The sequence below is a fragment of the Sus scrofa genome, chromosome 15 (assembly GCF_054392235.1).
Source record: "Sus scrofa isolate SSC_HxYL_T2T_F1_AM1 chromosome 15, Sscrofa_HxYL_maternal_Yorkshire_Landrace_v2.0, whole genome shotgun sequence".
Classification (NCBI taxonomy): domain Eukaryota; kingdom Metazoa; phylum Chordata; class Mammalia; order Artiodactyla; family Suidae; genus Sus; species Sus scrofa.
In genome coordinates this window covers 153,007,704-153,030,946 of record NC_139397.1, presented here as the reverse complement: position 1 = coordinate 153,030,946, position 23,243 = coordinate 153,007,704, and the positions used below count along the sequence as shown (strand labels likewise).

At 48.0% G+C, this 23,243-nt stretch overlaps 2 long non-coding RNA genes across 3 annotated transcripts; one reads left to right on the top strand and one right to left on the bottom strand.

The window, feature by feature from the left end:
• Positions 1-4,401: 4,401 nt before the first annotated feature.
• On the bottom strand, positions 4,402-10,487 carry LOC146396240 (uncharacterized). The gene is made up of 2 exons (XR_014829196.1): positions 10,350-10,487; positions 4,402-9,357 (listed from the first exon to the last, which is right to left on the bottom strand). It is a non-coding gene; the product is annotated as an uncharacterized LOC146396240 (long non-coding RNA).
• A 7,541-nt stretch (positions 10,488-18,028) lies between these two features.
• Positions 18,029-23,030, top strand: LOC146396239 (uncharacterized). Of its 2 annotated transcripts, none has more exons than XR_014830616.1 (3): positions 18,029-18,246; positions 20,780-20,860; positions 21,278-23,030. It is a non-coding gene; the product is annotated as an uncharacterized LOC146396239 (long non-coding RNA). The 2 variants fall into 2 exon arrangements; XR_014830615.1 differs by having other exon boundaries at positions 20,780-20,941.
• Positions 23,031-23,243: the final 213 nt, after the last annotated feature.

Here is a 23,243-nt window from a genome sequence, read left to right as displayed (position 1 = left end):
TTGACTCGCCTGCCTCTCGCCAGGGCTGCCCCCCCCCACCACCAGCCTTCCTGCTTCTCGGGCTGCCTCAGCTCCGCCCCCCACCGACGGTCCCCCAGGCCTGCATGCTTGCCTGCGGTTTTGTGCGGAGGAACAGAAGGCAGCGGGGAGAGAGGGAGCCCAGACCAGGGTGGCGCGAGGATGCCCTCGGGGAGATTTAAGAGGAGAGGCGAAGGGACAAGGCAGTGAGCGGCCAGTGGCGGGGCAGGGGAAATAGCTTTGGACCAATTTTCCCCAGATGAGGGGTCCTCTTCGCGGCTTGCGTCCAGCGTGAGGCGTCCTGGGGCCACCCTGGCAGCCCGGCTGGGGTCCTTCGGCGGCCAGTGTGCTTCGGGAGGGACCACGTGCAACCGGAGGGATGTTTACCCGTCACCCGCAAGGTAGGAGCGTCACCCACACACGTCATGCCCCGTGGCCTGTAAATCAAGTGGTCGTCTCGGGAGGCAATGCGGGTCTGCCCCGGTCACTTTCCAAGAGGTTTGGAAGGCCTCCAGCCTCTGCTGTGTGGCTGTGCAAGGGTCAGCCCCAACCCAGACTGGACAGGGAGGCAGGGAAGCGGGGACAGAGCCCAGGCCTGTTACTTGGGGCAGGCTCCTGACGCTTCGGAGCCACCACGGCATAAAGGCGTCCAGTGCCCACCCCGACAGGGGCCATGGCCAAGTGCTGGAATGAGGGTGATTTGCTGGCTGAGACCCAGCGGGGTCCAGCCACCTCCAGCTCCAGCCCTCCCACCCCCCCACCCCCCCACCCCCCCACCCCCCGCCTCGGCCCCAGGCTCCACTTCCTCCCCTTCCTCTTCGCATCCTTCTCATCTCCTGCCTCTTCTTCATCATGGCCAACAAACTCATGCTGGCCTGTCCCCTCCCAGTGGCTGAGGGAGCCTGCTGGAGGTTTCCCACCGGCCACGGAGCTGGCGGCACTGCGGGCCGGGTCAGTACCGGCAGGGCGTGGCACCTGCGTTGCTCGGTGTCCCGGGACTGGCGGTCCGCTCCCGAGAGCATCTCGCTCGCCGTCCTCCCCAGGACCCTCCACACATTAAGCCTCCCAAAGAGATGTGACAACGAAGCAGTTTTGTGCACGTGTGGCGCGCCATCTTCTAAAGGTCTCGGATTGCAGTGGCTCAGATTCCGCCTCGTGCAGCTGCAAATTAAAAGCTTCAGAAATTCGCACTGACTAAAATGTCTCCAAGATTGCAAGCGATTTTGGTAAGAGGATTTTTTTTTTTCCCTTTCTTTCCCTTGTTTCTTTTAACTTGGCTTTTTCTCACTCTGAAAAAACACAGTCATTAAAGAAGACCCCTAAGGAAATGAAACACAGAACACTGTGATAACATATCATAGAAGTTCTGACTTTCAATACCCAATTCCCCAGAAAATTTTGAATTAAGCCGGTTAGTTCCACATTTACAGAAACACTGGAAATTTTCTGGGGAAATTATTTAGAATGAAATGAGTAGCTGGTAGAGTCTGTCTCCTTGCTCTCAATCTGCCCAAAGCTACTCTTTCACTTATGAAATTTTTATGAATGAAAACCACGACTACCAGCAGCATCGGTGGGTTGGCTGCCACAACTGGTCTCAGGTGGCACAGGCCTTGAAACGTCTGGTTATAGAAACTGCTGGGGTCCTAGGAGCCTCTATCAGATTTGTGTCATGGGAGCTGCCTGGACATTTTTGGAAAGCTTAAAGAGAAATGTGACTATATGGTAATAAATGACCATCTAAAGTTCAACTTCTTACATAAATTCAGTAATTTCTAAAACCACAAACCCCACAGATCAGAATAGCATATGTGATTATTGCCAGTTCAATGCTAAACTCTCTTGGTAATTACATGAGAGGAAACTTAAAATATGTGTGTATATTTGAAAACAGTCTATGGTAATATCTTTGTTCAATTAAACACTTTAGTTCAATTGAAATATAATTATCAGAATTCACTGAAAAATTGCCTTGCGTAATTGTACAATATGAGACGGGGATCATTTCAATAATTCTTTACATTTTCATGATTTTGCTCCGAAAGAACAGTTTTTGTCCTACAGAAGAAACATGTTCATTATAACCCGGATATTTTTTCTAGAAGGCATAACCGTATAATCCTAATAGGATATTACCTAATAATATTCTGTCATTATATTTATGTTCGATTATGGTAAATAAATTAAAATTTTTTCAATTAGCATGAAGTAAAACTGATTATGGATTTCAAAACATATATAGAAAAAGAAACTTTGCGTAGCTTAGAAATAATTTTCATCATGCATTTTCAAACATCAGCATGACAAATATGTGAAAAAATGCTAACAGTGAGTTAGCAGAAAGAGAAATTAACAATCCCATTTTGAATCAAACAAACAGAATAAAATACCTAGGAATGAATTTAACTGAGGAGGTGAAAGACCTTTGGATGGAAGAGTTCTGAAATTAGGTTGTGATGATGGTTGTACAACTATAAATATAATAAATTTCACTGAATTATTTTCGTAAAAGGAGGTGAAAGACCTGTACTCAGAAAACTACAAGACAGTGTGGAAAGAATTTGAAAGAGACCCAGATAAATGGAAAGCTATCCTGTGCTCAGGGTTTAGAAGAATTAACATTGTCAAAATGTCCACATTGCCTAAGGGGTCTGCAGAGTAATCCCTTTGTCTGTATCAAAATCCTACGGACATTTTCACAGAAATAGTACCCCAAATTCTAAAGTTGATATGGAGTCACAAAGGATGCCAAAAAGCCAAAGCAATCCTCAGGAAAATAAAGAACAAAGCTGGAAGTATTACGCTCTCAATTTCTAGCAATACTACAAAGCCATAGTAATAAAATAGCATGGTTTTGGCAAAAAAAAAAAAAAAAGAGAGAGAGAGAAAGACACACACACATAGATCAATGAAACAGAAATGAGAGCCCAGAAATAAATCCACCCATATATGTATAATTAATTTGTGACAAAGGAGCAAAGAACATACAGTGGAGAAAGGACAGTCTCCTCACTACATGGTGTTGGGAGACCTAGACGGCCACATGCAGAAGAGTGAGACTGGACCACTGCCTCACACCACAGACCAAAATGAACTCAAAAGGGATTAAAGGCCTGAATGTAGGCTGGAAACCATAAAACTCCTAGAAGAAAACATGGACAGCATGTTCTTGGATATCAGTCTTAGCGATATCTTTCTGCACGTGTCTCCTCAGGCAAGGGAAACGAAGGCAAAATAAGCACATGGGATGACCTCAAGTTAAAAAGCTTCTGCACCACAAAGGAAACCGTTGATAAAATGAAAACACAACTTACCAAATGGGAGAAGATATGTGCAAGTCATATATCCTATAAGGGATTAATATCAAAATCATATAAAGAACTTATACCAGTTAACAATGACAACAAGCAAAAACCTGATATTTAGCATACACAGAGGGGCTGAGTTGATGTTTTTTAAAAGAGGCGTAGGATGGCCAACAGGCGTGGGAAACGATGTCCAACACCACCAATTATTAGGGAAACGCAACTCAAAACCACAGTGAGGTACCACTTCGCCGTTGTCAGAGTAGCTGTCATCCGAAGGACAGGAAATAGCAAGTGGTGGTGAGGACATGGAGAAGGGGAGCCCTCATGCTCTGTGGATGGCTATCGAATTGGAGTAGCCACACAGAAAACAGTATGGAACCATCATGGATCCAGCTATCCACTTCTGGATATTCGTACAAAGAATACGAAAGCTCTAATTTGAAAAGATAGATACACGCCTCTGTTCACTGCAGCATTATTTTCAACATCCAAGGTACGGAAACAGTCTTGGTGTTCACGGCTGGATGAATGGGTAAAGCTGTGAGAAGAGAGATAGAGATGGAGACATGCAGACAGAGATGTATGCGATGGAATGCTACTCAGCCGTGAAAAAGATGAGGTCTTGTCATCTGCAACGTATTGGATGGAACTTAAGGGTATTTTGCTGAGGGAAAGCAATCACATGGAGAAAGAAAAATACTGTATGATTTCCCTCATATGTGGAATACAAAAAACAAACAAACCCAATACAATGCATGAACAAACGAACCAAATATGAGCAACCAGACACACAGAAAACAGAGTAGTGGTTACCAGAGGGGAGGGTGAAACGGGTAATGGGGATCAGGTGACGGGTAGAAACTCAGCCTTGGGGGATGAGCATATGCTAAGGTATATAGATGTAGAGATATAATGCTGTAGACACGAAACTTATATAATGTTATAAGTCAGGGTTATGCAATAAAAACAAGTAAAAAGAAACCAAAAAAAGGTTCTTGACACTGGAAAATCAATAGCCTCGAATCCGTTATTAGAGAGCGAGATAGTCTCTGCCATCTTCTCAGGACAGCCAAGAAAACACAGGTAATGGTTTTTTACTGAATTTTTCATCAAAAACATCACTGCAAATATCATGTTTTACACACAATTCCGGATCTTCCAATACAGAGGCAGAGAGAAGGGTCCTGGATGACGGTTTCTTTGATTATTGCTGCATTCGTCTGCTCTGGTCAGTGTACTCCCGTATCAACTTTTTCGGTCCATTGACGTTACAAAATCTGTGTGTGAATTCTGTCAGGTAGTCTCCCTTGAAATAAACGAGAGCAAATAGGAAAAAAATAGCAATATAACACAATTTTAACAAGTCAGAATGAGTGATTTTGTTTTCACAAAGAGTGACTCTTTAATGTCTGTGAGAGAAGAGGTTACTTTAGGAAAAACAACGAACTGGTCCGAATGGTGAGGTCCTAACTTTCTTTATGTAGCATGACTTTCTTGGAGTTCCCGAGAAAGTTCCCAGAAAGTCATGAACCCGACTAGTAACCGTGGAGACTCAGGTTCCATCCCTGGCCTCGCTCTGTGGGTTAAGGATCCTGTGTTGCTGTGGCTGTGGTGGAGGCCAGAAGCTGCAGTTAGAATTTGCCCCCTGGCCTGGGAACTTCCATATGCTACAGGTGTGGCCCTAAAAAGCAAAAAAAAAAAAAAAACCATGACAGTCTTGTTCTTCTGGACTAAATCCAGGAGATTTTTAAATGTTATCAGACTCCTTGAAGTGGCTTTAAGGAGCCACCGGACCAGGCTTCAAGTGTGTGGAAGAAGTTGCGAGGGAATGCAATTCTCCGAGCAGCTAGAATCAGAACTATTCTGAGGAAAGAAGTCACGTTTATTGCCAACTTTCTTGCAGAAGGTGAATCATTACGGGAGATGGTGGGAAGTCAGTTGCTCCTGAATCCAGCCAGGTAGGGAAGGGTGCGGAGAGCCAGGGCAGCGCTGACCATGAGGACACGGAATCTGACCTGCACCATCTGGACGGGAGAGCTCCTTCCCAGCTCTAATCAATTCTTGGAAGAACCTGGCCAGTTCTCCAATGTTTTCCAGGAAATCTAGGCATCTAGGTATCTGTGGGAGATCTTTCACTTTGTACACATTGACTCAAATTTCTAAAATATAAGTTTATAGGAAGCCACTTACATGTCCATCAGCAAATGCATGGATAGAGATATGGTACATACATACAATGAAATGCTACTCAGCCTTAAAAAAGAACAAGATAATGCCATTTGCAGCAACACGGATGGACCTAGAGGTGATCATACGAAGTGAAGTAAGTCAGAGAAAGACAAATACCAAATGATATCACTTACATATGGAATCTAAAATACAGCACAAATGAATATATCTATAAAATAGCAACAGACTCACAGACACAGAGAACAGACTTGCCATTGCCAAGGGCGGGGGGGTGGGGGGAAGGAGTGGGAGTTTGGGATGAGCAGATGCAAACTATTTTATGTAGAATGGATAAACAACGAGGTCCTACTGTAGAGCACAAGCAACTGTGTTCAGTATCCTGTGACCAGTCGTAATGAAAAAGAATGTACAGCAGACATGAACGCAACATTGTAAATCAATTATACTTCAGTAACATTTTTAAAAATTAAAAAAAAAATGTTTCTAGTACAGAACTCAGCTTTGCAGTTTTGGAGAGGAAACCTGATCCATATGAGTCCCAGAGGGCTTTGTTTCCAGCAGCGCACAGGGGAAGTAGCGAAGGAAACACAGTGTTGTGGGGGGATTTCTGTCCGCCAGCCCCCACCTCCACCTCCACCTCCAGCTGACCCTTCAGGCTGGGTCACTCAACACCCACCTCAAACCCCCTCTGCTGTAGGGAATGGAGGGGAAAACTTCCATCTCCCAGCCTCTCCTGGAGAGGGTGGTGGCCATGTGACACCTGAGTAGCACTTGCTCTTCTGAATAAAAAGGTAAAAAGTGACCAAAGCAGAGCCTGCCACCCATTTTTCCATTTCCTTTCTTCTTTTCTGAAATGTGGATGAAAAAGAGTCAGCATCCCTATTGTGACCATGCGACAAAAGCCACAAGTTAAGGAGGATGGAGCAGGAAGGTGGAAAGAGTGTGTAAATACTCCCTGCAGAGCCAATTTCAAGTTACCAACATGACCTCACCAAACATGTCGGTCACGGGGGAAGGACACACGTGGTCAGGTATGATGAGCCAGGGCTGGCCGGCCCCAGCACGCTGCTTCCTAGAGGTCAGGATGAATGTGAGTCTCCAGCTCTGGGTCATCAGGATGGTCCCAAAAATCTCTCACAGCCTGAGACTGGATTAAAGTGATGGCAGACTGCCAACGGCTCATGGGGTCCTTACACATGACTCATAAATAAATGAAGCTCTTCCGAAAGAAGAAAGCATGGCACAGCTCTCCATCTTCTTCTGAAAGATAAAAGGCACTGTCCGGCACATCAGCAGATAACCAGGCAGTTCACTGAGCACGACCACATGAACGAGAACCAGCATAAACAACGGACAAAAGCAACAGGCCTCCAATTACTCAGAGAATGGAAGGAACAGGAAAGAAACCAGTGGGATGACTTTGGGATGGTTGATGCCATTTACGCAACTGTCCAAACTGCAAAAGGAAGTGATAGTGATTGGAGATGCATGTTCAGGTTGAAAACTCTAAAGAAGGTAGGACCCGAATACCATAAGCATTGGGATTGCAGCTGGCTTTGGAGTAAGAAGGGGGCTGGGCCTGGGCGTGGAAGCGTGGGGCAGGTTCTGTTTTTTCTCCTGGAAGGTCTTGGTGCTGATGCTCAGTGCATAGTAATTTATTAAACTGGAAATGTATGTTTTATGCGTTTTTCTCTCAATATTCTATTTCACAGGGGAAAAAAAGTTTAAAATAGTACATTATGTCCATGGAGTTTTTTATTTGTTTGTCTGTTTGTTGTTGTTATTGTTTTCAGGTGAGCATGTGGCATGTGGAAGTTCCTGGGCCAGGGATCGAACCTGTACCACCGTGGTGACCTGAGCTGTGGCAGCAACAACTCTGGATCCTTACCTTTGCGTGCACTTGGGAACTTCTCAAGCAGTCTTTATCCCAGGAATCCAGAGGTGAATTGACGTGGGAAAAACACATCAGTGTCATCTCTATGATCAATTAACGGAGGAAAGAATCTCAATTTTTATTGGCCCAATAGAAGGGCTTTGATGAATCGAAACCGTGAGTGCAGGACTGAATGCAAGACTCATAAGGAACTAAGAATAAAAGAAAAGTTCTCTACTTGATAAGAAGCATCCACCAGGTACTAAGGCAGTGACCCTGCTTACTGGTGACGGAGCAGAGGCCTTGGTCCTTAATGTCAGGAAAAAAAGGAAACGTGTTTTTACCCCATGCAGCATCTTTCTAGAAGTTTCGGCGAATTCCGTGGTGAGAGACAGGAACGCCGAGTACAACAAAGAAGTCAAACAGAAGAGAAAAAAAGTGTCGTTCTTCGTGGTATACGGTCGCCTACGTAGAAAACCCAAGAGCATCAGGTGGCTCCACCCAGACGCTCACCTCTCGGGGATGCCACGTAACAGACCGCCCGTCCCCAGGGGCCCCGAGCCGCTCGGAAGCTACTAGACCTCACAGGAACATGCAGGGAGATAAGGTCACGAGCAGATCAAGACACGGGCAGCGTTCGCCTTGCAGATGGAACAGCAGAAGAGCCCTCACCCCAGCGTGCAGAGCAACTGTAAAAGCCTAAGAACAAATCCAGTAGGAAGTGCGCTTCGTTGGCAGAAGGAAACCACCATGAGGAGGTGGCTGTTTCTGCCCTGGGTCAGGTGGCTGCTGTGACGTGGGTTCCATCCCTGGCCCAGGAGCTTCCGCATGCCACAGGCCCGGCCAAAACAATAAACAAACAAAACAGCGGAAACCAGGAGCGTGTGCCTGGAAGGACTGTGTTCATTTAGTCCGACTTTAGGAAAACAGAGGAACGTAGCCCGCTCACTGACAGGAAGACGCAAGCCATACAGACACCAACTCCCACCTCGATTTATCTAAACATTCAATGATGCTCTAACCCACATGCCGCCAAGATTTCACATGGACCCTGGTAAACGGTATACAGCTTAGGACACTTGCCAGCCAGATATCCAAACACCTCGGGAAGCCGTGGTAAGTGATGCAGGGGAGCCAGCCGTGGGCTGACACGGTGGTCCCGCCCTGTCTCCCGACCTCCCCGTGGAAGAGCCGCTGGAAGTGGGAGTGGACAAGACACATGGGCTGTGATGTGGGCAGCTGCAGGGGTCCCACAGGTATGCTCAGGAACCCTGTAGAATTTTCTGGGCTTTACTAGAACCTGTAATTGGGGGGGGGTAGGAAAAGGGAGTTCTTCAGAGACGGTTCCCGCTTGATGCAAGAGGCGGGAGACTCCCAGCTGATGCGGGAGCCTAGCACATGGATGGTGGGTGGGCCATTAAAAGAGGTGTAAGGTCACATGGGGGACCCATGAGATTGTTGATTAATAATCACCACATACATACATACATTCTTATAAGAATTTTCCGAAATTTCTTTTCTAATATTTCACTTCAGTTGTTAAATTTTACTCCTTTTTTCAGAAGACGTGTAACATAAAATGCACCATTTTAACCGTGTCTGAGCTCACAGTTCGGGGTTCGCGTACCCTGTGGTGCAGCCGCCCCTAAATCCGCCTTCAGAACTTCATCAACACCCCTAACGGCTGCCCTGTCCCCACTCCCAGCCCCCGGAAGCCCCCTTCTTCTTCCTGTCTCGGTGAATTTGACCCCCTGGGGACCTCATAGAAGTGGCCTGCACACAGCATGTGCGCTTTGGGGGGTTGGCTTATTTCACGCAGCATCACGTCCTCGAGGTTCATCCGTGATGTCGCCCGCGTCAGAATGTCCTTCCTTTTGTGCGGCTGAAGGATACGCCACCGAATGGCCTGCGTCCGCGGATGTGCTTCCATCCCTGTTGATGGAATCCTGGGTGGCTCCCCGTTTTTAGCTGTTGGGAGACATGTTGCTACAGAAAAGGGGGTACGAGGATCTCAGGGAGTCCCTGCTTTCCACTCTTTTGGGGTAAATACCCAGAAGGGGATTTGCTGGATCATATGGTACCCCTGGGTTTCACTTTTTGAGGAATATTTCAATTTTTAAATGCGTTGTGACTCTGTCACATGTGCGCCGTCAAACTCTCCACAGGGATCTCCCTGGTGGTGCAGTGGTTAGGATTCGATGCTGCTTCCGCCGCGGCCAGGCTTTGAACCCTCGCCTGGGAACCTCGCACTGCGACCAAAAAGCAGAAACAGAAACAAAAGTATCCGTGTACTTTCTTTCTGGTTTAAAAAGAATCCCAAAGCTTGGGATGGTTCAGGAAAGGAGAATTTTTTTTTTTTTTCAGATATGAGTAAGGTAAAACACAGCTTTCACAGAAAAAACAAATGCTCAGGGATCTCACAGCTTTCATCCAAGCAGATCCTTTATACTTTAGGAAGCTGACAGCTGCATCTCGAGTCTGAATGAAATGATAGGGGAAAGACAGCCCCTTGTCCAGGCTCTGTCCAGCCAAGGGCCACCTCCCCGGTGGCCTGAGAAACTGTGTGGCCTCAGAGCCTGGCCCCATGGGGGCATCTCCCTGGAGGGTCCTGGGGCCAGACGCGCAGCCCGCAGCATCGCCCACCGCCCGCGCCATCCTCGCCCTTGTGGGAGGAGGGAAGCCAGCGTGGGCTGCTCGCCCTCCTCCGCGACGAGTCCACTCGGGGAGGAGAACCATTTTGCATCCGTTTTTCCATCGAATCCGCTGCCCCAATCGTGAATCAAGAGTTAAGGGAAATTTTTAAAATTAAATCTGCAACCACAGGATATGTACAAGAGGGCGATGATTATGCCTGGGAGTTTTTATCAGTCGCAGCTGTTCCATTATGTTTGTTTACTTTCGGGTAGAAACGGTCCTTTGAAACACATGACCAAAATAAACACACTGGCAGCTGTACTTACATGGATGAGGGAGCCAGCCAGCAGGACCAGCCCAGGGAGACCGAGGGTCCACAGTCGCCGTGTCAACGGCAAAATAAATAATGCTGTTCTTGCCTCCCGACAACACCCAGGAACAGAACTCTTCTGTGAAAAATCCTGTTGGAATCTAGGAATTACGAAATTTTGTGGAATGTTGCAATTCCAGCAAAAGCCAGACGTTCTGTGTTTGTGTGTGTTTTTTTAAATACTGGATATGGAGTTAAGTATGATGCTACCAAAAAAAAAAAAAAAAAAAAAAAAGCACAAAGAGGAGTTCTCGTGTGGTTGAAGGATCCGGCATGTCACTGCAGCCGCTGATAGTGTAATATATTTGTACTGTCGATAATTAATATACACAAATATTTACTGGGCCCTTTGTCTATGCCAGCTGTCTACTCGCTGCTGGGCACCCAGCAGTAAAAAGGACAAGTTATAATTCTTCTCTCATGAGAAAACCAAAATTAACAAGAAAACTAATAAATAATATAAGTGAGGTCCTGATGCATGCAATAAAAAGTTTTAATAACTACTTAATTGGAGTTATTAGACCTGGTTGGTCACATGTGTATCAACACGTGTTACTTGAATCAGGTTAAAACTTCATGTTTTACCAGCTCCCAACCCTCTCCAACCGAAAGTCCACAGAGGAAAATAAGAGCCGAGGAAGTCCGAAGGGACCCAGTCACATGCAAACGTGGGCATTCTCTACAGAACCACAATATTTCACTCCCTTTACTTGACGTCTTTCAGAATGCTGGGAAGACATCGGATAAGATTTTTCATCTCAAGGAAAAATGCTGAAAAACATTAAATTCGTAATGTTGGCGTTTGTGTCCCAATCTGAGATAATTTCATTATGATATCTGGCAGTGGTTCCATTTTTATGATAATGGAAACCACGCCATGAATAAGGAACGACTTATAAAAACGTGTTGTGTTCACATACTGTTGCCAAGCTAGAAGGGGTCTCAGTGGTACAATTGTTCTCGGAGGTAACGGCCCGGAGAAAAAGCGATCGCGTTGGCTTCTCATTCCACGAAACACAAAGTGCATCAAAGGAGAGAAAACAGAACCGGCGGGACGGTCCAATGGGAGATTGCAGGGGCGACCCGTGGGTCACCTGCCCTGACTCTGGTTCCGACTCTGCGGGAACAGGACGGTCCGGAGGCAGCGCTTACACTGCAAGACTGAAAAACACACAGCTGCCAACTGGAAAGTGCTCTGTTCTTAAAGCAACCGAGGACCAACCGGAACCCAGGCTGTGGCACTTCCTCCCAAGCAGGGCGGTCTTCCAGGGGCGTCAGAGGAGTCTTAACAACAGGCCCGTCTAAGTGGTAATCCCACTTTCCAGAAGAGCGTATCCTTCAGTGCCCAGGGCCTCATCACTCACACGACCGTGCTTGGTTCTCAGGACCAGATCTGCATTTGCCTCCACCCAAGATACAGAGGCACCCAGTGATGGATGTTTATACTAACCGTGTCTACAGTAGCTTAAACCCACTGTGTCAGAATTCCCTGGTGGCTCAGCAGGTTCAGGATCTGGTTGTCCCTGCTGTGGCTCTAGCTACAGTTGTGGCCAGGGGTTCCATCCCTGGCCTGGGGAAGTTCCACATGCCATGGGTGTGGCCAAACAAATAAAATACATAAAATAAAATAAACCCGTTGTGTTTATTTTTCTCTCACACAATGTCTGGAGGTGGGCAGCCTGAGGTTGCCGTAGCTCCTTCATGGACCCATCCAGGAAAACAGCCTCTTCCTAATTTTCTGCTCCAGCATCCTCTGTACATCAACCTTCACCTTCACATCTGTTGCCTCCTGGTTACAACAGGCAGCTGTGCCTCCAGCATCACAGTCCTGTTCCAGTTTTTAAAAAGGCCGGGGCGGGGCAAGGGGCAAAGCGGGGATGCCCTTCTGATCTATCCCTTTTATCCAGAAAGAACAGCTCTTCCTGGTAAGGACCCAACTGACGGCCGTCCTTGCCGCGCCAGGCCTCCGTCTGCCCCTCCACCACGCACTGGCCGGGAGCTCCGCATGGGCCTGAGCAACTACATTTAAACCTCAGACCAAGGGGAGCGATTATTCCTGAGACCCAGGAACGGCCACCGTTTCTGGACAAATGGCCCTCTGTTAGCAGACAGGAGGAGGGGGACAGTTGGGCGGGAGGAGGCCGGTCTGCCTTGATTTCCCATCATCCGCGCAGCTTTGGTCAAGTGGCGTCGGCTCTGCGTCATGGCTCCAAAGAGACAAGAGGGGACGACGCTTGAGCAAGATGGTTCAATTGTGTGAAGCCTAATTAGCTGCGTATTAACCAGGATTCTTAGGCGGGACTGCTTTTGTTGGGAGAGAGCTTAGGTGGAAAGCCAGAGCCGGCAGCGGGGGTGGGACTGGGGCGGGAGGGGGCGGGGGTGTCCTCCTCCGCAGAGGGAGGAGGAGAAACCCCTGCGAGGACGGAGTTCTCGGCGGTTCCAAGCCCACGCCCTGTGACTTGGTGCTCCCAGCAGCGCTGCGGGGCGCTCTTCATTGCCTGATGCCCAGAGGTGCACCAGCTTCCCGGCCTCCCGGTGCAGCGCGGGTCCCAGTGGGGTCGGGGCTCTGCCCTCCGGAGGGGAAGGGGGAGGGGAGCCCAGCTCCACGCAGGCCTTTCCCCGCGTCTCCTGCGGGGACTCGGTTCTCAAACACCCGCGCGGAACTCGGTTCTCAAACGTCTGCGCGGAACTTGCCGAAGGCAGGGGCCGTGAGCCTCCAGCCGCAGGAGGGGGCAAGGGACCGGGATGAATGAGGACCCATGGAAGCTGTCCCCGTGGTTCGGGGCTTAAAATCATGGAACTCGAGTTTTCATCACGTCGGATCCACTCCGTGCAGAACAAGGGCCCAGCAGACCTCTGGGTTCTCCCCAGGGAGGACTCTGCCAAGGACAGGGAGGGCATGGCCACGGCTGTGGACAAGGTGAAAGTTCTAGAGGTGTGGTCTTTGTACCTGGTTCACCAAGGTGACAACTCTCCCTCCAAAAGATGTTACGGGTGCCCTAGGAAGCCAGGGTCCTGCTCACAGCACATCCAGGCTGGGTTCCTTGGGCTCAGTCTAGGTGCTCAGTCACCACCTGGGGCTCTTTGGTGTCCAGATGGAGACGCTAAGGGTCACGTGCCGTGCCCAGTGATGAGGAAGCCAGTGTCAAGAGAGCGGGCAGCACCGCTGGATTCCAGGTGCAGACCCCTTGCTGAGCTTCGGGGGGTGTTAAGCCTCTCTGAGATGTTTGAGGTGTTTGTCCCTCCACCCCCCGAGCCTCCCCTGGAGATTCGGGTTTGAGAGGCAGCGGGAGGAGACGTCCACCATGGAGCGAGCTCGCTCGGAGCCAGAGGGAGTCATGGTGAAGGCACAGGTGACTGCCACGGTCAAGGATGCTTTTGACACATGCAGGGCTGTACCTGAAGAAAGCCAGGTTCCAAAGCAGAGAGGGGCACCTAAGCGCCCACTGGGGACCCCGCTCCCCGTGCCCAAGGAACCCCGGCTTCAGTGGGGACGGAAGAGGCCAGCAGGTACAAGGCACCAGTTAAATCCAGACCCCGGCATCCATCTTCCCCATAAAGCACCTGCAGGTGTGTTGTACACAGTCACTGCTCGTGGCCCCATCTGTGCACGTGTGCACTGCCTGTCTTTACCTTTGAGGAGTCTTTACCTCCCGCTTTTTATCGTCTCCAAATACGGGGAGTGTTTTTTCAATTGACTGCATTTCTTTTCTTTTCTTTTTTTTTTTTTTTTTTTTTTTTTTGCCTTTTCTAGGGCCACTCGAGCAGTATATGGAGGCTCCCAGGCTAGGGGTCAAATCGGAGATGTAGCTGCCAGCCTACACCACAGCCACAGCAACGCAGGATCCGAGCCGCGTCTGCGACTTACACCACAGCTCACAGCAACACCACATCCTTAACTCACTGAGCGAGGCCAGGGATTGAACCCGCAACCTCACGGTTCCTAGTCGGATTCGTTAACCACTGAGCCACGATGGGAACTCTTGCCTAGTCTGCTCCACTTCCCACAATTGCCCTGTTTTTGTTGTCTGGCCATCAGCGCGGAGAGCAGGTACAGTCACTCTGGAGAATGTACGTGTCACGTTTTCCCACCAAGTTCAGCCATTCGCATGTGCCATTCAAGCATATACAAGCCCACTTTGCCAAAATCGAAGATAGCTCATCTTGTCACATTTCTGAATTCCCAATTTTATTTTGAATTCACTAGGAAACCTCTACGGGAAAAAAACAACCTTCAATATTTAAGAGAAGCTCTGGTCAATCTATTGTTGTTGGTCTTTTGGGGTTTTTGTTTTGTTTTGTTTTTTTAATGTTATGCTCGAGCCCACAGCATATGGAAATTCCCAGGCCGGGATTGAATCTGAGCCACAGCTGCAGCATAGGTCACAGCTTCGACAATTCCAGGTCCTTTTTTTTTTTTTTTTTCTAGGTTCACACCCACAGCAAATGGAAGTTCCCAGGCCAGGGGTCGAATCGGAGCTGTAGCTGCCAGCCTACACCACAGCCACAGCAATGCCAGGTCCTTAACCCACTGAATGAGGCCAGGGATCGAACCTGCGTCCTCACAGATGAGAGTCAGATCCATTTCCACTGGACCAACAGGCTCTCCCCTGATCCTTTTAACCTACTGAGCTGGGCTAGGGATTGAACCCACGCCTCTGCCGTGACCCAAGCTGCTGCAGTCAGATTCTTAACCCAATGCACCACAGTGGGAACTCCCCACGGAGTCCACTGTTAAAACCAAAAGAAGTCATCTCTAGCTTTAAGAGTCTAGATTTTCAGATGCTCAGATTCCACACGGCAGCCGCAGGGGCATGGTGTGCACCCACACGTCACCACAGGTGTCCATGTGGTGCCTGCGTGAAAATGCAGGGTCCACCCTGGCCCGCCCTCGTTAGCTGTGTGACTTTGGGAAGCTGCTCAGAGGCTCTGAGTATGCAGTTTTCCTCTCTCAAGAAGAGGAGTAACAACAGAGAGGGAGATTCTGGGTTGCAAGGAGGAGTCGCGTGGTCCATCTGTGAGCTGCACCAGGGGTCCCTGCGAAGAGTCAGCATCATTGCCCTCTTCCAAGCCTCCCATTGCCCTCAAACCATTCAGAAGAGAAGTCAAGAATCTCGAGTTCGGAGTTCCCGTTGTGGCTCAGTGGTTAATGAATCTGACTAGGAACCATGAGGTTGCAGGTTCGATCCCTGGCCTCGCTCAGTGGGTTAAAAATCTGGCGTTGCCGTGAGCTGTGGTGTAGGTTGCAGACGCGGCTCGGATCCTGCGTTGCTGTGGCTCTGACGTAGGCCAGTGGCTACAGCTCCGATTAGACCCCTAGCCTGGGAACCTCCGTGTGCCGCGGGAGCGGCCCAAGAAATGCCAAAAAGACAAAAAAAAAAAAAAAAAAAAGAAAGGAATCTCGAGTTCCCTGGTGGCCTTCCTGTTAAAGGATCTGTGGCTCAGGTCGCTATGGTGATACAGGCTTAATCCCTGGCCTGGGAACTCTGCAGGCTGTGGGTGCAGCCAAAAACTTAAACAATTTTAAAAAAGGAAGAAGAATTTTTTCGGCGTTTCCATTGTGGCTCAGCAGTAACAACCCACCTAGTATCCACGAAGACTCAGGTTCAATCCCTGGCCCCATTCGTGAGTTAAGGATCCAGCATTGCCGTGAGCTGTGGTGTAGGTTGCAGACCCAGCTTGGATCTGGTGTTGCTGTGGCTGTGGTGTAGGCTAGCAGCTGCAGCTCCAACTCAACCCTAGCCTGGGAACTTCCATATGCTGCGAGTGTGGCCCTAAAAAAAAAAAAAAAAAAAAAAAAATTTAATTAAAAAAAAAAAGATTAAAAACAAAACAAGACTCTTCCTGGGTAAGAAGGCTTCCTTCAGCGCGCCCCTCCTACCCCGGAAATTCCTAGCGCTCACTCTCTCCACCATCCCTCTCACTGGCAGGGGCACATCGGATTGAGTTTACCTTCAGGAACTGAGAGATGGAGAAAGAGGCGACATGGAGAGCCCAAGCCTGCGAACTTGACCGACAGGACGGGACCTTTGTCCAGGGGCTGGGAATCCAGCGAGGAAGCCTGGGGAGCCTCCACCCCCGCCCCCCAGCAGAATCTCCCAGATCTCGGGGGCTGGGAGTCAGTGCTGTCTCAAAAGGATGCTGCCCAGGAGCGTGGGTCCAGATCCCGTCCTCAGAACCAGCCCTGCACCCCGCACCTCTGCCCAGACTGCCCAGCCTCCACCCGGGCCGGGCGTTTCAGCCACACCCAGCGCCCAAAGACCCGTCCCAACCCTGATTCTTTCGCGCACCTTCCTGGTACCTCACAGGAGCCCCAGGGCATTTCCTCGTCGCCTGTCACCTAGCCAGGCGGTCTGCAACCTTGGCTTCCCATTGAACTCCTTGATAAACGTCCAAAATTATTCATTCCTGGGCCCCACCCCCAAAGGTACAGCACGTGTGTGACCTCCTGGGACGGGGGCTGGGGAGGGAAAGATGAATAAGAGACGAGGCAACCCGCAGACCTCGACAGGCCGACAGAGGAGTGATGCATGCGTGCAAATGACCGTTACACAAGATGGGAACTGGGTGTCGAAAGAAAAACATGCCTGTTGCACAAAAAGTTCAGACTCAGGGTTTTTTTCTGGTCAAGAAGGCTTTATGGAAGAGAAGGCATTTAAGATTTTGCCTTGACGCATGAGAAATACAGGGAGGGATGGAAGCATAACTTTTCCAAACCATCTTGTCAGCCGCTTGGGGGATGGGCACGCAAAATCTATGTATTTTTTGTTAGTATCTTCAGCGTTCTGAGTTAGCATTGAAATAAGTTCTCGATGATTGAAGAAAGATCTTTTTTTTTTTTTTTTAATATTTTTGCCATTTCCTGGGCCGCTCTCGTGGCATATGGAGGTTCCCAGGCTCGGGGTTGAATCAGAGCTGTAGCCACTGGCCTACACCAGAGCCACAGCAACACGGGATCCGAGCCGAGTCTGCGATCTACACCACAGCTCACGGCAACACCGGATCCTTAACCCACTGAGCGAGGCCAGGGATCGAACCCACAACCTCATGGTTCCTAGTCGGATGCATTAACCGCAGAGCCACGACAGGCATTCCCTGATTGAAGAAAGATCTTAAGCCTTGCTCCATAAGACTCTAGGGTAACCTACCCATCTAACCAGTTCAGAAGACTGAAAAAGTCCAGCATCTAATGGCATTTGCTTAAGAAGTGATTGAGTGGAAAGAGAAGCTCCATGTAGAAAGGAAAAGCTAATCCTATCAAATGTCTTTCCATCCCACTGCTAGAAATCTTTCAGTGCCCAAGAGCACAGGCGCGGGCTGGCCCCGTGCCAGTCTTGGGTTACGTCCACAGGAGGCCAGCGGATCCATGCGCGTCTGTGGCGCTGACCTGACTGCCGGTGGCCCGAGCGTTCTGCAGGCTGGTCCCGAGACTCAGCGACCCAGGCTGAGTTAGAGGGCTGGCGCTAATTGCTGCCACGTCCTTACATTTCTTCCTGCCTGCTCCGCAGACATAACCCCTGAAGGGGTCGAGACAGTTGGCTTTTGCATTTGCAAGCTGTAATTGGCTATCACGTCCCTTGCGAATCTGTTTCGAGAATGAAAGAATTTTAAAAACCCAAGGTTCGATCTGGGAGCGGGGAGCCTTTGTCTTGCCTCCTGCCCCGGTTTTGGAGAGCCTTCCCGTCCACAGCATCCTCTGTGGGCATGAATTGTTACCGAGAGGGCCGGCGCTGGAGGGGCTCTTCAAGGGCAGCAGACAAAACACACAGCCTTTCAGGGGAAGAGCGAGGATTTATAGGCAAAACGCCGCTATTCTGAGACTGCTCCATAAAGATATACAACCTGGACAAAAGGTAAGTATTTCACTCAGTCTATGAAAGCCTGTGAAATTTATTTTTTGCAAGCTTTTACAGTCCATGGCCTTCCCATTCAATCTTGAATAATAGCACTGAATTGAGCTGTAAAAGCTTCCGAAGTTTGAAGGCTTTTGACAAGTTAATTTAGCAGTATGGTAAGAAGTTTTTCCCCAAGATAGAAGAAAGCCATCATATCACGAACGTAGCCGTCTTCCAGAGGAAAGAAAACACCATTAGGATTAGAAATACGGTGCTTTATGGAGAGAGGTTGTGGTTTCGTGTAATCTGCTATCAATATTTCAGGAGAAAGATGTTCCACTCATCCGTCAGCTGGAAGTCAATATCTCCACTTAAAACCAACACCCAGGGGCCAGATCCCATATGTGTGTTATTGGAAAAATAACATTCTTTGACCAGCTTTCCTTTCTACAGTTCTTTAGATTCTAATTGCGAGGGGGGTTATACGTGTGTGTATATTTGCAGAGAGAGAGAGAGATGGCAGAGAGGTCTTTTTTATAGGGGAAAAAAAAAAGAAGAAAACAAGGAAAAGACAGAAGCAGAATTTTCTTTGTCTTCCTCCTGTGCACACACTATCTCCCACCCGCACTCCCCCCCGCCGGCTGGGAAGTTTGCTTTCTCAGGCCCATTCGAAGCGACATAGAAGGAGCTTTGTCACTTGCCCAGATAAGAAAGCAACTGATTGTGGTTTTCTGTCTGTTTGTTTGTTTGTTGGGTGGTGGTTGTTTGTTTCTCAGAATTTAACTCAGGCGCCCAAGGTGCCGAGTCCCAGGATTTCTGTGTTTTCCTGTGAAGATGAGTGGGGAAGCTATGCTGCTGTCTCCCCTTGGGCATCTCGGGAGGGGAAACTGTCACCTATAAATAGGGTGAATGGTACAGATCCGGCTTTGTCATGATGGAAGAAAAAAGCCAAGAAAAAATTAATTATACTTAACAAAGAAATGCTTCAGATGCCATTTGGTCTTGTGCCCTGAATATAAATCTCCAAATGTTTCTCACTTGAATATTTTAATGGGGAAAAATAAAATTAAAATTAAAAAACAGATGCCCTATGATGGTGTTTACATGGTGATGGCGTGGCTTCCTTTAGCCCTCCTGGGGAGACAGGCTGGTTCCGCGATGGTCTGGGGAGGTGAGTCCTCGGGTTTGGGGCTGGAGGAGCGCTTGCGTGAAGCCTGAAGATGCCACATTGGCCTCCAAGGACAGGCTCCAAGTCATGTGAGGGCAGACGGGGAACCCTTTCTAGATTATTCTTACTTTGGTTTAAGGAGCAGAGCATGAGTTTTCTCTTTAGTAAAGGAAATGTTAGGTAATTATTCCTGTTCTACTGGAGCATTTTAGGAAGAAAATGCCCAGCCGGTTGGGGATGGAAAAGAGAAATAATAAAATGTGTGGGGCTGATTAAAAAAAATAGACAGATGAAGGCACATGTTTTGAATCAGCTGGACTAGGTGTCCATCTGGCAAGAAGTGTTCCTTGAATAGCTCACTCAGCAGGTGCTCGGAGCGCCTACTACGTGCTGATCGGTTGCTAAGTATGAGGGCAACCGCTGTGATCACAAGGTTTGTCTCCCCCCCGCCCCCGCCCCCGCCCCATGGAATTTATAGTCTGGACACATGTCTGTAGGCAGGGTCTTAGGTCCCCAAGTCTCTCTGTCCTTTTCCGATACCGTAGATAATAAGAATGCGTATCTGGGGAGGTTGTTGCGAGGATTAAATGGGCAAAGACCTGCCTGTGTGCCTGTGAGCACGTCCCTGCCTGTGCTCAGGGGTTTATACTCAGGTGGCTCAGGCGGCTCCACTTATAAATGATGGCAATGTTTTTGGTGTCAAATGTTTTTTTAAAGATTTGCAGAATAATAACAAACGTTTTTACTTACAAGTGAAATTATGATAAAACACCACCTCTTCGTAAATTTCTTCCTTCTAAACAAAAAAGAGTTCAACACAACGCGATCATGTGAAAAGTAAACTCGTTGCCCACATTTAGATATTCATTTGAATTACGCTTAGGATATTCCGGAATTTCTTTTTTGTCTAAAAATAGTAACTGCTTATCGGGGAGTTCCTGTTGTGGCTCAGCGGTTAGCGAACCTGGTTAGCATCCATGAGGACTTGGGTTCGATCCCTGGCCACATTCAGTGGGTTAAGGATCTGGTGTTGCCATGAGCTGTGGTGTAGGTTGCAGATGCAGCTCAGACCTCGAGTGGCTGTGGCTGTGGGGTAGGCCGGCGGCTGCAGCTCCGATTCAACCCCCAGCCCGGCAGGTTCCATATGTCACGGGTACGGCCCTGAAAAGACAAAAAGACCAAAAAGAAAAAAAATAGAAACTACTTGTCAAACCGTGTAATTTGATTTTCATAGAGAAACGATTAACCTCAGCAGTGTCCACAAATTTTAACATTTAAGACGGATAGCAGTGAAATGTTAGGAGTTTCAGGTGTGCAACAGGATATGTGTGCCTAGGGGTGATGATTAACTAATGCACACTTCTTATCTTTTCTGGATCACAGAAATGATCCGGTCCACTCTCGGCGTGATTATTGAGGACTAGGAACCGTGTGAGGTGGAAAAAGCAAGGCAATGCACTCGAGGTACAGTTCCAGAGAGCGTCTGGTCTGATGCGGAAGGCAGGCGTCGAGAAAATGAGCGCTGGGGGATTAAATACGCACAAGGTCCTGAAAGAGAGAAGTTCTGCTCTTTATACGTCCCCCATAATTTTATCATGTGTGTGTTTTGTTTTTTGTATCACTATTCACTATTCCAAGCTTACAGAAAGGTAGCAAGAATAACGAACACACGTGCTCACACGTGTTGTTGCACGTATACTTAATGGTTCACTCTGTTTCACTGCTGCACAGGGTACCACCCGAAGAATGTACTACTGTTTGTTTATTCACTCAGTCGTTGCAAGACCAGTGGGTTGTCTCCAGTTTCGGGCTGTGATGAATAGAGCTGCTATCAACATTTGTGTATAGATTTTTCTGTAAGCATCCTTTTCATTTCTCTAGGGTGAATACCTGGGAGCAGGATGGCTGAGTCACATGGCAGGTGTATGTTAACCTTTGGAGGAGCAGCTGTACCGTTTTCGCCATCCCACCAGCTGTACCTGAGAGATGCACTTGCTCTGCATCCCCCCCCCCCGCCCCGTGCTTGCTGTCTTCACTAATTTTCACTCCAGCCCTTCAGAGAAGTGCAAACTGGTACCCCGTCGTGGTTTGCTTTGCATTTCCCTAAGGACCAATGATGTCGAACCATGATGCCAGCTTTGCTGGTGTTTTCCTTTATGGTTTAGGCTTTTGTGTCGTAGATAAGAAAATCTTTAAAGAAGTCCTTCCATGGATCATCATGAAACCATCCGTCCCACCTTTGCTGCTAAAGCTTGAAAGTTTTGCTTTTTACATATAGATTCTTTTCTGCCAAGATGGGAATTGTATTTTTTTCCATATGATTATCTAAGTGTCCAAGCATCAATTATTTAGCCGTCCTTCTCCACTGCTCTGGAGTCAATCGCATCATGAATCAAGTTTCCGTACCCACGTGTGCCACCGTCGGGGCTCTGTTCCACTACAGGGCTCTGTCCCCGCCAGGGCCGCATGGTTGGATTCCTAAAGCTTAGAGGAGATGTGAGGTGTGATAAATACACATTCCTCCACCACCACGTATTTATCAAAATTGCCCGCCTATTCTGGGTTCTTTGCTAGTCAATGATTTTCAGAAGCAACCATCAAAAATGATGTTCAAGTTATAAAATACATTGGCAAGAATCGTCATTTTTACGATTTTGAGTCTTTCTATCCATGGACATGGTATTCAATTAATCGAATCCAAGATGTCACTGAGTGAAGGACGCACCGTTACTTTATGCGCTGCAGAGAAAAAGTACTGCCAGTTGATCTGTGACACAAAGTAAGGACCATCAATTTTAAGACATATCTCATTTCTGAGATGTTAAAAAATGTATGTTTAGGCGTTCCCTCTGGTGGCTTCGTGGGTTAAGAACCCGACTAGCAACCATGAGGATTCTGGTTCTATCCCTGGCCTCGCTCAGGGGCTTACGGATCTGGTGTTGCCCTGAGCTGTGGTGTAGGTTACAGATGTAGCTCAGCAGCCGTAGCTCCAACCTCTAGCCCCTAGCCTGGGAACTTTCATATGCCACAAGTGCAGCCCTAAAAAGCAAAAAAAAAAAAAAAAAAAAAAGTATGTTTCAGAATTAATGACATTTGATGTAGAACTCTAGTTACTTTGGTCCTTTTAAAATGTTTTGCACAAGAGTTTCATAATTGTCTCCATAAATATCTTGCCTTTGGTTAGTTCCATGCCGAGGCATCATTAGGTTTTTGCATCACAAGTGGGACCATCTTTGTAGTGACCCTTTTCTAGCTAATGTAGAACACGATGGATTTTGATGAATGGGTCTCATATCCAGCAATCTTACCAAGCTCTCTTATTAGTTTTAATAGTTTGCTGGTAGATGTTTCTTGGAATTATCTTTTGTAATTGGCTTCCAAGTCAATCCCATTTTGACGACAGAAAGTGGTCTGTGTGGTTGGTACTGGCTCTTTGGAACCTGTTGAGATTTGCTGTGTAGCCTAGTGTGTGGTCACGGCCCGTGTTCATAAAAGTTCTCTGAGTACCTGAAGAGAATGTGTTTGCTAATGTAGGCGTGCAGAATCCTTTTGTGCGGTGGGTGTTAGCATGTACTCGCGAATTTTATTATTCAAATTTTATGTATCAGTTATTAAAAGACTTTTGTCCCCATTACTGTGGCTTTACAAATTTCTTCGGGGAACGTCAAATCATTGCTTTATGCTATCTGGAGGCTATCATTACTAGATGGGAAAATGTTTAAATGGACACGTCTCCCTAATGCAGGCCCCTCTTGACATTAAGTAGTGGCCTCCTTTGTTGCCAATACTGTCTTTTCTTAGCGTCAATTTTGACGGATCCTGTGATAACAGGGATTCTTTTGATTGA